The 17,444-nt window shown below is 51.2% G+C and overlaps 1 protein-coding gene across 50 annotated transcripts in view; it reads left to right on the plus strand.

Annotated features, from left to right (window-relative positions):
- LOC128930859 (uncharacterized) overlaps positions 1–17,242 on the plus strand; it is an 86,429-nt gene extending 69,187 nt beyond the window's left edge. For 25 of the 50 annotated variants that reach the window (XM_078353758.1, XM_078353753.1, XM_078353751.1 and 22 more), the window contains 2 exons: positions 412–445; positions 1,891–11,584. The gene's annotated coding sequence lies outside the window, so the exon portion shown is untranslated. Of the gene's footprint in view, positions 1–411; positions 446–701; positions 795–1,890; positions 11,585–12,171 lie in introns of those variants that run through there. The other 25 variants (XM_078353723.1, XM_078353735.1, XM_078353711.1 and 22 more) reach the window with 9 other exon arrangements.
- The last annotated feature ends 202 nt before the right edge of the window (positions 17,243–17,444 follow it).

A 17,444-nucleotide genomic window follows, 5' to 3' on the forward strand; every position in this document is an offset into this window, starting at 1 on the left:
AGTGAAAAATTACTGAAAGGATAGATGAGTGCATTTGAAGGATCATGCTTCCATAGAGCATGTTGTTGAGCCTCTTGGAATAAAAACATACAATCAAACAATCACCCAGTCCTCAGTTGTACCATTCAGTAAGCATCAGCACGCCATGAAGTGTGCTCACTGCTGTGTTGTGGGGACATAAAATCTATCCCAGGCTTCTGTGGCCTCCCATTCTGTCCCGTCCAATGAACCTCTTTTCTGTTCCATTGGTCTACATCTCTGTTTTGGTACCAGTACCGTGCTGTTTTGATTACTGTAGCAGCTGACTAAGTTTGTGATCAGGTTTTCAGTATTCATTGAGAGAAACAGAACCTTTTGCAAACAGTCCACAGCATGACATGCCCCTCATAAAGCTTTGTTTCTGTGTTGCAGGTAGTGCCGGTGTTTTATCTGAAGTGTGACTCTGGTAAGTATTCTGGAATTATTGTCAAGAAAAAAGCTGGTTTCAATGTGCAGTGCCACGCTGATTCTGGGATTGTGATAGGAATAAGCATAGTGAAAGTGTTTTTTAGAAACCTGAGTTCCCCGGGGAAAAATCATGGCCAAATTTTGAGGCAGCATCTGTGCTCCCTTTTGGCTGGTACTGAGTTGGGTGCTCTAGGATTGGTGGTGTCTTGTGTGAGGCTGCATCATGTGATGTGAACGTGTGTGCTTCTGTGCAGGTGAGGCTGTGTGTTTTCTCAGGAGAGATTTCCCATTTACACAGCCCGTTCTCCAGTGTCTACTTTTAAAGAATAAAATCCAGCCCCACTCTACTCTGTCTGTACAGTGACTCCTCCACCCTCACCTGAGCCATCCCTGGGTCTGGTTTATTATCCTCACAGCTCAGGTGGAGAACCTGAAGGGCCAGGGGGTGGCCCCAGCTCCTGAGTTCCTGAATGAAAAAGTGAAAACACAAACCCAGGAGTCTAGGCCAGTGCTGACACTGGCAACTACTGGTATGCTCTCAGTCATGGGGTGTTGACCACCATGCAGGGAGTCCAGCATTCGTGTTTAAGCCCTAAGGAATTCCCAGAGACTGCCCATCGTTATAAAGTGGCCTCCATGGTCACACAACCCAGGGCAGTTACAGGTACATCTCCTCACAGACCGGCGTAGTCATCAGTTTGAAAAGCACAAACATGTTTGTTTGGGTCGGCTCACAGGTCCTTTTTTGTTTAATTTTTAAGTTCAGGGGAACCTGTGCGGGATGAGCAGGTTTGGTACATGCGTAAACGTGTGTCATGAAGCATTTGTTGTGCAGGTGATTTCATCATCCACGTATTCAGCTTAATATCAGTTATTTTCCTGATCTTCCCCCTCCTCCCACCGTCCACCCTCCAGCAGGCCCCAAGCTCACAAATTCTAAGAGGAGTGGGGGACCGCACAGGCTAGTGTGGCCCACTTCAGGTGTGAAGTTAATTTGCTCAGCAGCTGGCCAAAGCACATAAGGATCCGTGATGATTTTTAGTAGATGTAGTAATATCTTCCCAAGCCCTAAAATGCTCAAACCCGGCCAGCTGAAAATGGTGAGGGAGAGGGACAGGTAGGAACTCTGTGCAACACTTGGTTTGTAGCCTGGTTTCCATCCCCTCATGGCAACTCTCTTGTGCATGCGGGTTAAAGGCCCTCAGCCTCAACCCAAGCCTCCTCCATGAGGAGACTCCCACTATTGGCTGGCTACTGCAGCACATGAACACCAGCCAAAGTGAAACAAAACGTTGCTTTAAAACAAGTTATGTATTCATAATGTCCATTCATTGTTTTGTAATCTCTGCTCTCTCTGTGGTTAAGTCTTCCTATTAATTTCTGATATTAATTTTGTGATTTCCGTTTTTCCTTGATAAATCTCACTAATGACTTGTGTACTAGACTTTTCTTGAAAACAACTGTTGGCTTTTATCCATGGCTGGGGCATCATCCAAAGCTGAATAATCATCCATGGCTGAGACATCAGGGACATTCACAGATGGGCATCATCCACACCTGGGGCATCATCCACGCCTGGGGCATCATCCACTGCTGGAACATCATCCATGCCTGGGGCATCATCCACACCTGGGGCATCATCCACGCCTGGGGCATCATCCACGCCTGGGGCATCATCCACTGCTGGAACATCATCCATGCCTGGGGCATCATCCACACCTGGGGCATCATCAACTGCTGGGACATCATCCACTGCTGTGGCATCATCCATGCCTGGGGCATCATCCACTGCTGGAACATCATCCACTGCTGGGACATCATCCACTGCTGGGACATCATCCATGCCTGGGGCATCATCCACTGCTGGGACATCATCCACGCCTGGGGTATCATCCACTGCTGGGGCATTATCCAACCCTGGGGCATCATCCACTGCTGTGGCATCATCCACGCCTGGAGCATCATCCACACCTGGGGCATCATCCACTGCTGGAACATCATCAACTGCTGGGACATCATCTACTGCTGGGACATTCACACCTGAAGCATCATCCACACCTGGGGCATCATCCACTGCTGGAACATCATTGACTGCTGGGACATCATCCACTGCTGGGACATCATCCACTGCTGGGACATCCATGCCTGGGGCATCATCCACACCTGGGGCATCATCCACTGGTGGGACATCATCCACTGCTGTGGCATCATCCACTGCTGGGACATCATCCATGCCTGGAACAGCATCCACTGCTGGGACATCATCCACTGCTGAGACATTTACGCCTAGGAAATCATCCACTATTGGGACATCATCCATGCCTGGGGCATCATCCACGCATGGGGCATCATCCACTGCTGGGACATCATCCGTGCCTGGGGCATCATCCACTGCTGGGACATCATCCACTGTTGTGGCATCATCCATGCCTGGGGCATCATCCATAGATGGGCATTATCCACAGCTGGAGCATCATCCATGCCTGGGGCATCATCCATAGATGGGCATCATTTATGCCTGGGGCATCTTCCACACCTGGGACATCATCCATGCCTGGGGCATCATCCACTGCTGGGACATTTATGCCTGGGTCATCATCCACTCCTGGAACATCATCCACCGCTGGGACATCATCCACTGCTGGGACATTTACGCCTGGCACATCACCCACTGCTGTGGCATCATCCACGCCTGGGGCATCATCCATAGATGGGCATCATTTATGCCTGGAGCATCTTCCATACCTGGGACATCATCCACTCCTGAAACATCCACGCCTCGGTCATCGTCCACTGCTGTGGCATCATCCACGCCTGGGGCATCATCCACTGCTGGGACATTATCAACCGCTGGGACATCATCCACTGCTGGGACACCATCCATGCCTGGAACATCATCCACTGCTGGGACATCCACACCTGTGGCATCATCCACACCTGGGGCATCATCCACTGCTGGGACATCATCCACTGCTGGGACGTTTACGCCTGGAGCATCATCCATGCCTGGGGCATCATCCACTGCTGGGACATCATGTATGCCTTAGGCATCCATTGCTGGGGCATCATCCACTCCTGGGGCATCATCCATGCCTGGGCCATCATCCACTGCTGGGACATCATCCATGTTTGGGGTATCACCCACTGCTGGGGCATTATCCATCCCTGGGGCATCATCTGCTGTGGCGTCATCCACGCCCAGAGCATCATCCACACCTGGGGCATCATCCACTGCTGGGATATCATCCACTGCTGTGGCATTATCCACACCTGGGGCATCACCCATAGATGGGCATCATTTATGCCTGGAGCATCTTCCATACCTGGGGCATCATCCACTGCTGAGACATCCACGCCTGGGGCATCATCCACTGGTGGGACATCATCCACGCCTGGGGCATCATCCACTGCTGGGACACCATCCACACCTGGGACACCATCCACTGCTGTGGCATCATCCATGCCTGGAACGTCATCCACTGCTGGGACATCATCCACTGCTGGGACATCGACGGCTGGGGCATCATCCACACCTGGGGCATCATCCACTGGTGGGACATCATCCAGTGCTGTGGCATCATTCACTCCTGTGACATCATTTACTGCTGGGACATCATCCATGCCTGGGGCATCATCCACTGCTGGGACATCATCCACTGCTGTGGCATCATCCACGCCTGGAACATCATCCACTGCTGTGGCATCATCCACGCCTGGGGCATCATCCATAGATGGGCATCATTTATGCCTGGGGCATCTTCCACACCTGGGGCATCATCCACTGCTGGGGCATCATCCACTGCTGGGACATCATCCACTGCTGGGACATCCTCGACTGCTGTGGCATCATCCACGCCTGGGGCATCATCCATAGATGGGCATCATTTATGCCTGGAGCATCTTCCATACCTGGGGCATAATCCACTCCTAGGACATCCACGCCTGGGGCATCATCCACTGGTGGGACATCATCCACGCCTAGGGCATCATCCACTGCTGGGACATCATCCACTGCTGTGGCATCATCCACACCTGGAACATCATCCACGCCTGGGGCATCATCCATAGCTGGGCATCATTTATGCCTGGGGCATCTTCCACACCTGGGACATCATCCATGCCTGGGGCATCATCCACTGCTGGGACATTTATGCCTGGGGCATCATCCACTGCTGGGACATCATCCACTTCTGTGGCATCATCCACGCCTGGGGCATCATCCACTGCTGTGGCATCATCCACGCCTGGGGCATCATCCACTGCTGGGACATCATTCACCACTGGGACATCATCCACTGCTGGGACACCATCCATGCCTGGAACATCATCCACTGCTGGACATCATCCACTGCTGGGACATCCACACCTGGAGCATCATCCACGCCTGGGGCATCATCCACTGCTGGGACATCATCCAGTGCTGGGACATTTACGCCTGGGGCATCATCCACTGCTGGGACATCATCCACTGCTGGGACATCATCCATGCTTGGGGCATTATCCACTGCTGGGACATCATCCACGCCTGGGGTATCATTTACTGCTTGGGCATTATCCATACCTGGGGCATCATCCACTGCTGTGGCATCATCCACGCCTGGAGCATCATCCACACCTGGGGCATCATCCACTGCTGGAACATCATCGACTGCTGGGACATTATCCACTGCTGGGACATCATCAACTGCTGTGGCATAATCCATGCCTGGAACGTCATCCACTGCTGGGACATCATCCACTGCTGGGACATCCACTCCTGGGGCATCATCCACACCTGGGGCATCATCCACTGCTGTGGCATCATTCACGCCTGTGACATCATCCACTGCTGGGACATCATCCCCACCTGGGACATCATCCACACCTGGGACATCATCCACACCTGGGGCATCATCCACTGCTGTGGCATCATTCATGCCTGAAACATCATCCACTTCTGGGACATCATCCACTGCTGGGACATTTATGCCTGGGGCATCATCCACTGCTGGGGCATCATCCACTGCTGGGGCATCATCCACGCCTGGGGCATCGTCCACTGCTGGGACATCATCCACGCCTGGGGTATCATTTACTGCTTGGGCATCATCCACGCCTGGGGCGTCATCCACTTCTTGGACATCATCCACTGCTGGGACATTTATGCCTGGGGCATCATCCACTGCTGGGGCATCATCCACGCCTGGGGCATCATCCACTGCTGGGACATCATCCACGCCTGGGGTATCATTTACTGCTTGGGCATTATCCATCCCTGGGGCATCCACTGCTGTGGCATCATCCATGCCTGGAGCATTATCAACACCTGGGGCATCATCCACTGCTGGAACATCATCGACTGCTGGGACATCATCCACTGCTGGGACATCATCCACTGCTGTGGCATCATCCACACCTGGGGCATCATCCACAGATGGGCATCATTTATGCCTGGAGCATCTTCCATACCTGGGGCATCATCCACTGCTGGGACATCCACACCTGGGGCATCATCCACTGGTGGGACATCATCCACACCTGGGGCATCATCCACTGCTGGGACACCATCCACACCTGGGACATCATCCACACCTGGGGCATCATCCACACCTGGGGCATCATCCACTGCTGTGGCATCATCCATGCCTGGAACATCATCCACTGCTGGGACATCATCCACTGCTGGGACATCCACGCCTGGGGCATCATCCACACCTGGGGCATCATCCACTGGTGGGACATCATCCACTGCTGTGGCATCATTCACACCTGTGACATCATCCACTGCTGGGACATCATCCATGCCTGGAACATCATCCACTGCTGGGACATCATCCACTGCTGGGACATTTACGCCTGGGACATCATCCACTGCTGGGACATCATCCACTGCTGGGACACCATCCATGCCTGGGGCATCATCCACTGCTGGGACATCATCCACTGCCGTGGCATCATCCACGCCTGGGGCATCATCCATATATGGGCATCATTTATGCCTGGGGCATCTTCCACACCTGGGGCATCATCCACTGCTGGGACATCATCCCTGCCTGGGGCATCATCCACTTCTGGGACATCATCCACTGCTGGAACATCATCCACTGCTGTGGCATCATCCACACCTGGGGCATCATCCACAGATGGGCATCATTTATGCCTGGAGCGTCTTCCATACCTGGGGCATCATCCACTGCTGGGACATCCATGCCTGGGGCATTATCCACTAGTGGGACATCATCCACGCCTGGGGCATCATCCACTGCTGGGACATCATCCACTGCTGTGGCATCATCCACACCTGGAGCATCATCCATGCCTGGGGCATCATCCATAGATGGGCATCATTTATGCCTGGGGCATCTTCCACACCTGGGACATCATCCATGCCTGGGGCATCATCCACTGCTGGGACATTAATGCCTGGGGCATCATCCACTGCTGGGACATTTACATCTGGGGCATCATTCACTGCTGGGACATCATCCACGCCTGGGACATCATCCACTGCTGTGGCATCATCCACGCCTGGGGCATCATCCACTGCTGGGACATCATCCACCGCTGGGACATCATCCACTGCTGTGGCATCATCCACGCCTGGGGCATCATCCACCACTGGGACATCATCCACTGCTGGGACACCATCCATGCCTGGAACGTCATCCACTGCTGAGACATCATCCACTGCTGGGACATCCACACCTGGAGCATCATCCACGCCTGGGGCATCATCCACTGCTGGGACATCATCCACTTCTGTGGCATCATCCACGCCTGGGGCATCATCCATAGATGGACATCATTTATGCCTGGAGCATCTTCCACACCTGGGGCATCATCCACTGCTGCGGCATTCACACCTGGGCATCATCCATGCCTGGAACATCATCCAAACCTGGGGCATCATCCACTGCTGGGACATCATCCATGCCTAGAACATCATCCACTGCTGGGACATTATCCACTGCTGGGACATCATCCACCGCTGGGACATCATCCACTGCTGGGACACCATCCATGCCTGGAACATCATCCACTGCTGGGACATCATCCACTGCTGGGACATTCACACCTGGGGCATCATTCACTGCTGGGACATCCACGCCTGGGGCATCATCCACTGCTGGGACATCATCCACTGCTGGGACATCATCCACTGCTGGGACATCATCCACGCCTGGGGCATCATCCACTGCTGGGACATCCACGCCTGGGGCATCATCCACACCTGGGGCATCATCCACTGCTGGGACATCATCCATGCCTAGAACATCATCCACTGCTGGGACATTATCCACTGCTGGGACATCATCCACCGCTGGGACATCATCCACTGCTGGGACACCATCCATGCCTGGAACATCATCCACTGCTGGGACATCATCCACTGCTGGGACATTCACACCTGGGGCATCATTCACTGCTGGGACATCCACGCCTGGGGCATCATCCACTGCTGGGACATCATCCACTGCTGGGACATCATCCACGCCTGGGGCATCATCCACTGCTGGGACATCCACGCCTGGGGCATCATCCACACCTGGGGCATCATCCACTGCTGGGATATCATCCACTGCTGGGACATTTACGCCTGGGGCATCATCCATGCCTGGGGCATCATCCACTGCTGGGACATCATCTACGCCTTAGGCATCCACTGCTGGGGCATTATCCATCCCTGGGGCATCATCTGCTGTGGCATCATCCACGCCCAGAGCATCATCCACTGCTGGGACATCATCCACTACTTTGGCATCATCCACGCCTGGGGCATCATCCATAGATGGGCATCATTTATGCCTGGAGCATCTTCCATACCTGGGGCATCATCCACTGCTGGGACATCCACGCCTGGGACATCATCCACTGGTGGGACATCATCCACTCCTGGGGCATCATCCACTGCTGGGACATCATCCACACCTGGGACATCATCCACACCTGGGGCATCATCCACTGTTTTGGCATCATCCATGCCTGGAACGTCATCCACTGCTGGGACATCATCCACTGCTGGGACATCCACACCTGGGGCATCATCCACAACTGGGGCATCATCCACTGGTGGGACATCATCCACTGCTGTGGCATCATTCACTTCTGGGACATCATCCATGCCTGGAACATCATCCACTCCTGGGACATCATCCACTGCTGGGACATTTACGCCTGGGAAATCATCCACTGCTGGGACATCATCCATGCCTGGGGCATCATCCACGCCTGGGGCATCATCCACTGCTGGGACATCATCCGTGCCTGGGGCATCATCCACTGCTGGGACATCATCCACTGCTGTGGCATCATCCACGCCTGGGTCATCATCCATAGATGGGCATCATTTATGCCTGGAGCATCTTCCATACCTGGGGCATCATCCACTCCTAGGACATCCACGCCTGGGTCATCATCCACTGCTGTGGCATCATCCACGCCTGGGGCATCATCCACTGCTGGGACATCATCCACCGCTGGGACATCATCCACTGCTGGGACACCATCCATGCCTGGAACATCATCCACTGCTGGGACATCATCCACTGCTGGGACATCCACACCTGTGGCATCATCCACACCTGGGGCATCATCCACTGCTGGGACATCATCCACTGCTGGGACGTTTACACCTGGGGCATCATCCATGCCTGGGGCATCATCCACTGCTGGGACATCATGTATGCCTTAGGCATCTATTGCTGGGGCATCATCCACTCCTGGGGCATCATCCATGCCTGGGCCATCATCCACTGCTGGGACATCATCCACGTTTGGGGTATCACCCACTGCTGGGGCATTATCCATCCCTGGGGCATCATCTGCTGTGGCATCATCCACGCCCAGAGCATCATCCACACCTGGGGCATCATCCACTGCTGGGATATCATCCACTGCTGTGGCATCATCCACGCCTAGGGCATCATCCATAGATGGGCATCATTTATGCCTGGAGCATCTTCCATGCCTGGGGCATCATCCACTGTTGGGACATCCACACCTCGGGTATCATCCACTGGTGGGACATCATCCACGCCTGGGGCATCATCCACTGCTGGGACACCATCCACTGCTGGGACACCATCCACACCTGGGACACCATCCACTGCTGTGGCATCATCCATGCCTGGAACGTCATCCACTGCTGGGACATCATCCACTGCTGAGACATCCATGCCTGGAGCATCATCCACACCTGGGGCATCATCCACTGGTGGGACATCATCCACTGCTGTGGCATCATTCATTGCCTGTGACATCATCCACTGCTGGTACATCATCCACTCCTGGAATGTCATCCACTGCTGGGATATCATCTACTGCTGAGACATTTATGCCTGGGACATCATCCACTGCTGGGACATCATCCACGCCTGGAGCGTCATCCACTGCTGGGACATCATCCACTGCTGTGGCATCATCCACACCTGGGGCATCATCCATAGATGGGCATCATTTATGCCTGGGGCATCTTCCACACCTGGGGCATCATCCACTGCTGGGACATCCATGCCTGGGGCATCATCCACTGGTGGGACATCATCCACGCCTGGGGCATCATCCACTGCTGGGACATCATCCACTGCTGTGGCATCATCCACACCTGGAGCATCATCCACGCCTGGGGCATCATCCATAGCTGGGCATCATTTATGCCTGGGGCATCTTCCACACCTGGGACATCATCCATGCCTGGGGCATCATCCACTGCTGGGACATTTATGCCTGGGGCATCCACTGCTGGGACATTTATGCCTGGGGCATCATCCACTGCTGGGACATCCACTTCTGTGGCATCATCCACGCCTGGGGCATCATCCACTGCTGTGGCATCATCCACACCTGGGGCATCATCCACTGCTGGGACATCATCCACTGCTGGGACACATCCATGCCTGGAACATCATCCACTGCTGGGACATCATCCACTGCTGGGACATCCACACCTGGAGCATCATCCATGCCTGGGGCATCATCCACTGCTGGGACATCATCCAGTGCTGGGACATTTACGTCTGGGGCATCATCCACTGCTGGGGCATCATCCACTGCTGCGGCATTCACACCTGGGCATCATCCATGCCTGGAACATCATCCAAACCTGGGGCATCATCCACGCCTGGGGCATCATCCACTGCTGGGAGATCATCCATGCCTGGACCATCATCCACTGCTGGGACATCATCCACTGCTGTGGCATCATCCATGCCTGGGGCATCATCCATAGATGTGCATCATTTATGCCTTGGAGCATCTTCCATACCTGGGGAATCATCCACTGCTGGGACATCATCCACGGCTGTGGCATCATCCACGCCTGGGGCATCATCCACACCTGGGGCATCATCCACTGCTGGGATATCATTCACTGCTGGGACATTTACACCTGGGGCATCATCCATGCCTGGGGCATCATCCACTGCTGGGACATCATCTACACCTTAGGCATCCATTGCTGGGGCATCATCCACTCCTGGGGCATCATCCATGCCTGGGACATCATCCACGTTTCAGGTATCATCCACGCCTGGGACATCATTCACACCTTGGGCATCATCCACGCCTGGGGCATCATCCACTGCTGGGACAGCATCCACTTCTGTGGCATCATCCACACCTGGGGCATCATCCACTGCTGGGACATCATCCACGCCTGGGACATCATCCACGTGGGGGGCATCATCCACACCTGGGGCATCATCCATGCCTGGGACATCATCCACTGCTGGGACATCCATGCCTGTGGCATCATCCACACCTGGAGCATCATCCACTGCTGGGGAATCATCGACACCTGGGACGTCATCCACTGCTGGTGCATCATCCACTGCTGGGATATCATCTACCCCTAGGGTGTCATCCACTGCTGTGGCATCATCCATGCCTGGAACATCATCCACGCCTGGAACATCATCCACACCTGAGGCATCATCCACAGGTGGGGATCATTTACACCTGGGGCATTATCCACGTCTGGGGCATCATCCACTGCTGGGGCTTCATGCATGCCTCTGGTAGCTCTGCAGGAAGGTTGCCCACTTCACCATTGCTTTCTCCAGGTTCCAGAGGCTTCCATTTAAAGGAGCGACTCTCCCCTCTCTACTGGAATCTAATGGAAACTGTTTTAAATAAAGCCATCCCTTATTTAGCACTAGAATATTAAGCCATTCATGTTTTTAACAGAACTTTGAGATATTATTCAAATGTTTTTTATATGAACATATATGTGTGTATATGTATATATACAACTATATACATATGTGTGTATGTATATACATGCACAGTTGTATATACATGCACATACACGTGTATACAGTTAAGTATATAGTTTGTGTGTGTGTATATATATATATACACATATGCATATATGTATAGTTTTAGGACACAAAAATACTGATCTTGAGAAGAAAGCATTGGTCTACATAAATATTGAAACTATCTGGCATAGCAGAAGTCCCCTTTAAGAATATGACTTACAAAGCACAGAGTGACAGAAAATGCTCACAGCGTGTACATGTGAGGAATGTGTCATGTTAGCCCCAGCTGTCAACGTTGCCAGTGTTGCTGCTGTCCTCGGTGCAGACAGCTGTGACATTGAACCTTCGGATGCTGAGGGTGGCTGAGTTGGCCCTACCTGGGCCACAGACCCTAAATTGGACAGAGGGGAGGGACTGTGGGTCAGAAGCAGCATAGTGAGGAGGGAGGGTGCATGGAGCAGAGCTGACTGTGGATCCCTGTCCCTAGGTGGGGTGCCCCCTCCTCTGTGCAGTGAGGGAGGAGGGTAAAGACAAGCCCTGGGGATGGTTCAGATGCCGCTCCACTTCCTGACACCCTTGCTGTGGAGCCTCAGCTTTCCGAAGCCACCTTACATCTCCCAAAACCTTCATGGGAGCAGAGCCACTGCATTTAAGAGCTGCGTCTTCCTGGGCCCCTCTGTTCTGAGTTCTCACAGCTAACCTGGTGGGCTGAAGGTGTGTCCTAGCAGTTAGTGTTGCCACCCAAATCTACCCAGTGGGCTCCCTGATGACCAAACTCCCATGGAAGCTCTGAGTCATTTTCCAGCTGAAAGAGGCCATCTCAGGAGTGTCCCTCACTGTCCCATACTGCCCTCCGACCCCAAAGCCTTCCCGCCTCTGGCACACCAGGGAATCTCAGGTGGAGAGCCTTGGCTGTCCTGATCCTCCTTTCTGAAGCTGCTCACGATGTCAGAGAGGGGCTGGGGCAGCCGGGAATCCTAAACAAAGGGGATGTGGGTTGAAGGGAGGTCACTTGTTCCTGCCAGCTGTGCCAGCAGAGCATGTGTGGCAGGCACTATCTGTCGGTTTTTCCTGGGACCCAGAAGTACAGAGTTTACTCACATTATTAACACTCTCACCATCAGCCACCTAAAGGCCTCTCTTTCATATATTTTATAACCATTTCAACTCATGTTTTCCTCCATCTCTGAATCACCAACTCAAGTGTAAATCATGTGGTTCCATTTCGACTTCCAAATCATCTCTACACATACTTAAAGATTCTATTTCTTAAGCAAATAAGTTTTCCTTTTTAGACCTCATCTGGTTAATTTTTTATTTTTTCTGAGATTTAAACTCAGACTTAAACATTTAATTTCATCCATATGTGCATATGAACCATTTCCATCCCTTCCAACAGGTCAGCATTGCGTAAGCTACACTTTACTTATAAACCCTTGTGCTGAGCAGCCAGGTTTGCTGCCAATAACACGTGACCAGTGAGGACTTTCTTCTGCTCATTTCCCTCCATCTCTGAACCACAGTGGACTAGCCGCATGGAGGGTGCACAGTTAATGTTACTATGTGCTGAGGGACGTCCTGCTGGATGGCTGACCTTATAAATATCCCAGTTTTAAGAGCTTCTGAAGCTCCACAGCCTGACTGGAAATTTGTTTTATTTTTATTTTTTAAATTGCAACGTTAGTTGTCTGCTCAACACTGACTGGTTTCATGCCTGACTCAAAAGTAACTGCACAATTCTAGGGCATCCACAGGAACCTATAGGTTTTGCCTGCCCCTGCCCCTGGCTGTCTGATCTCCAAGCCCTCTCCCTGGCTTCCTGCTGAGGGGGCTCTGGCAGCTCCTGCCACTCCCATTTTGCTCCCCGCAAGCCCTTTTGCCTTGCTCTCTGCTGTTCCAGGCAGCTCCTCCCACACAGACGTGCTGGGTTCCACAGGGGTTTCTTTCACCTCAGGTGGATCAGAACGTGTTCATTTGACTTCTATTCATCCACATTTTGCCTTCTCTAAATTGCTTTGTTGTGATATTTGTCCATTTTTAGTGACATTTCCATTTTATCTGTCTTTTCTATTTTTTTTCTGAAATCTATATTGTCCTTGCTAATATCTTTCCATTGTTCCATATCCCTCTGCAATTTGGCCTATTGTATCCTTCTTCTAACAAAGCACCTTAAATAGCCATTCAGGAGCTCATAAGGTTATGTGCCTTATCAGAATCCTAGAAACCTCAGCGAGTTCAGCACACGAAAATGCACTCAATCACAAGTCATTAGCAGAGTACACATTGAAACTAGTTTCTCACTCTTACACCCACCAGAATAGGCACGCTATCAGAGACAAAAATGCAAAGGGTGGTGAGGATGTGGAGGAACTTGAACTGTCATGTTACTCTGGGAACATACTTAAGTTTCAACCACTTTGATAAATGGCTTTCTAGTGTGTACCACAGTCATCAGCACCTGTGACCCCACAGTCCCACTCCCGCCACCTATGTTCAAGAGACATGAGCCAAGGATGATGTTGTCCACCTGGGGAACTTTACAGCCTTGTTTCAAGCAACCATCATGAGAAACAGCAGAGTGAATGTAAAAAACACAGAGGTGTGAACTAATTGTGCCAACTTTCTACAATGTTATATACTGACTCAACAGTACAAAATGACAGATGTTTCATCACGTGGAACATGGGTGAAATTCACATATTCACATATAATTTTCAATCAGAAACAAAAGAGTACATGCTGTAGGTTTGCATTTGTATGATGTTTAAAAATAAATTTAAAATACATTGATCATGATCAGAGTAGGTATCTCCTGGGGTTACTGCCTGGAAATTAGCTGAAGAGGGACTGCCAGGAGATTTACATCTGGGTGCTGGTAACAGTGTTTGTAAGAAGGCAGCAGTCTGTGCATGTCATATATGTGCACTGTGCCACAGATAAAACAGCCATCACCTTGCAAAACGAATGCAAATCATCTTTCCATCATGCAAACGTCCATCCTTATTGTCTCCCTGGGAGTCTATCTATATTTTAAGTAGAAGTGACTTCAATTTTGTATGTACAAGAACACGCTCACACTGCTCTCTTTTAACTGGGAAAATCATGATAGCAAATTCTGTAAAAGACTTGACAAGAAAGGTGAATTAAAAGTCAAATGCTTTCGAATGCTGTTGCTAAAATCCAACACAATATGTTAGCAATCTTGATTCCGAGGTTTGTTTTTAAAAATTTTTTTTGAGTTTGGGATACATGTGCAGAATGTGCAGGTTAGTTACACAGGTATACATGGGCCATGGTGGTTTGCTGCACCTATCAACCTGTCATCTAGATTTTAAGCCCAACATGCATTAAGTATTTGTCCTAATGCTCTCCCTCCCCTTGCCCCCTACCCCGACAAGCCCCAGTGTGTGGTGTTCCCCTCCCTTTGCCCATGTGTTTTTACTGTTCAACTCCCACTTATGAGTGAGAATATGCGGTGTTCGGTTTTCTGTTCCTGTGTTAGTTTGCTGAGGATGATGGTTTCCAGCTTTATCTATGTCCCTGCAAAGGACAACAACTCACCCTTTTTTATGGATGCACAGTATTCCATGGTGTATGTGTGCCACATTTTGGTTTTGTAAAGGAAAGACAGGGGTTTTGATATGGATATAAATGTGATGGGATGAGAACAGGATCCCTACTGTTTAGGGTCCTTCTGGGGAGAGAAGCAAGAAGAGACAGAGCCGTCGGGTTAGAGGAATGGACATTTGGTTAGAAATAGGATGTGGGTGGTCCTCAGGGACAGTCCTGGGGTGGGGTCTCCTGGCTGTAGCTGTGGAGGGTTCCCTCTAAGAGGAGAAGGAACTCTGTGCATTGTCCCTGCAGGGCTCGGGATGAAATAGGAGCCTGAAAATGCTGACCTTTGGTTTGGAAGAAATTGACAGGAAGAAAGGTCCACTCTGTGCTGGTGCAGTCACTGCCTATCCCCAGCCAGGCCTTAGTCCAGCTGCACAGACAGTGGCTCGGATCAATAGTAAGTCAGGTGGGAAGCTTTATAAACTGAGTTCATCAAGCCACTGACACTCCAGCCTAGGTGCCTCTTATCAGATAAGCTCATTAGCTGCTCACCCAGGGTTGGCCAAGTGGAGGGAAGTGAAGTGGTCATGTGACAGTGTAGAGTGTTGCTTTCTAAAACAGTTGGGTGTTACAAAGCCTAATACAGTTAGGGGTCAGTTGGCTGCAGGGGTCCCTTGTAGCCAACTGATCATTGAAAACGTGAAGCCTGTGGCAGCTGTGATGCTGGTATGAAAGGATTGCCCTGTTTTGAATCACCCTCGTCTTTCCAAAAGGCTTCATTTGAGATAAACCGCATCCTGTTTGGAGTCTGGGATGGAAAGGGAGAGACAGAGGCCGGGTCTTGTGACCAAGCTGTTATCTGGGCTCAGGCATCTATTCCAGGACATCAGCCCTCCCACAGAAACCTTGGGTCAGGACATCGTGAGAGTCAGGGGAGTTCATGTTTTTGGGGGGTCTTAGAGCATGATCTGGAGGTCTGGAGTGTGCAGACATCTCTGGCCCCGAGGCCTCAGGTACACTTCTGCCCCAGGTGCATCACACAGCAGTGTGGTGACTGGAAAGACACATGTCTTTAAGAGAATTTCTTCCAACTATGAAGTGCAGGCCAGAGCTCCTGTTGTGCCCACCTTCAGGGCTGACGTGGGCATCACAGGAGATGATCACATGTACTGTTTGTGCACTGTAAAGCCTCCCACACAGGCAAATGAAGTAAAGCCAATCTCCACCCTCCCCTGCCCTGGAGCATCCATGTCCCCTCTCTGGTCACCCACTGTCAAGTGTGTAGCTTCTTCTCCCAGGCATTTAATGATGGAGGAATCATGGAGCATTGAAGAATCAGCCACGTTTTCTAAAGCTTTAACTCTTCAGTGATCTTCGGCCTCATCATGCTAACCAGTCAGCCCTATTAAAGTGTTTAGATGGCAGTGCAGAGAACTGGAGGCTGAGGGGTTGCAGGATGTTCCCCAGTTCTCGTGGCTCTAAGTGAAATTGAGCCCAGGCCCTCAGGCCCCAGCCCCCATGCTCAGTCACTCTGCTGAGATGTCTTTCTGGACCGTCTCATCATAAAGGCATTTTCCACAAAACCTTTCCCTTAGGTGTTTCAAGTGCACGTGAGGACCCAAGATCTTCCCAAAGCCCAGCGTTGGCTCAGAGGCTGTGTTGGGGAGTCAGTGCAGTGGGATCCACCATTTGAGCTCTGCATCAATTATGTCCGTTTCCTCTGGTCTTCTGCCAACAAATTGTCATTGGCTCTTACTGTGAGTGCATTTCCCAGGTCCTTAGCTGATGAATTTGAGGAGAAAAGCAATTTCCACCTTCAAATATCTATACAGCCTAGACCAACAGCAAGTCAAGAAAGGGCCCTTGGCCAAGCACAGGTGCACCTGAAGACAGTGAGCTGGTGGCACTATGGATACCCAGCCCTTACGTTGATTCACGAATAATGATTGTATTTGTTCCAAAGTTGCATATTTAAAATAAATCAATAAAAATGCTAAACCATATTGTTATTCATGTGAGAAAATTTTAATTTAGTATTCAATCAGTAATGTTTCAACCACATAAAGATACATTCACAGCTCAGCTTTGGTTCACATTTAGTAGTGAAACACATCTGAAGCTCCTGTTTAGACATTAACTGATTGTTAAACATTTGCTGCAATAGATCTGCCCCTAGAATAATGTTGCCAAATGACTCTTTAATTA

Source organism: Callithrix jacchus, chromosome 17, assembly GCF_049354715.1.
Source record: "Callithrix jacchus isolate 240 chromosome 17, calJac240_pri, whole genome shotgun sequence".
In the NCBI taxonomy this organism is placed as follows: domain Eukaryota; kingdom Metazoa; phylum Chordata; class Mammalia; order Primates; family Cebidae; genus Callithrix; species Callithrix jacchus.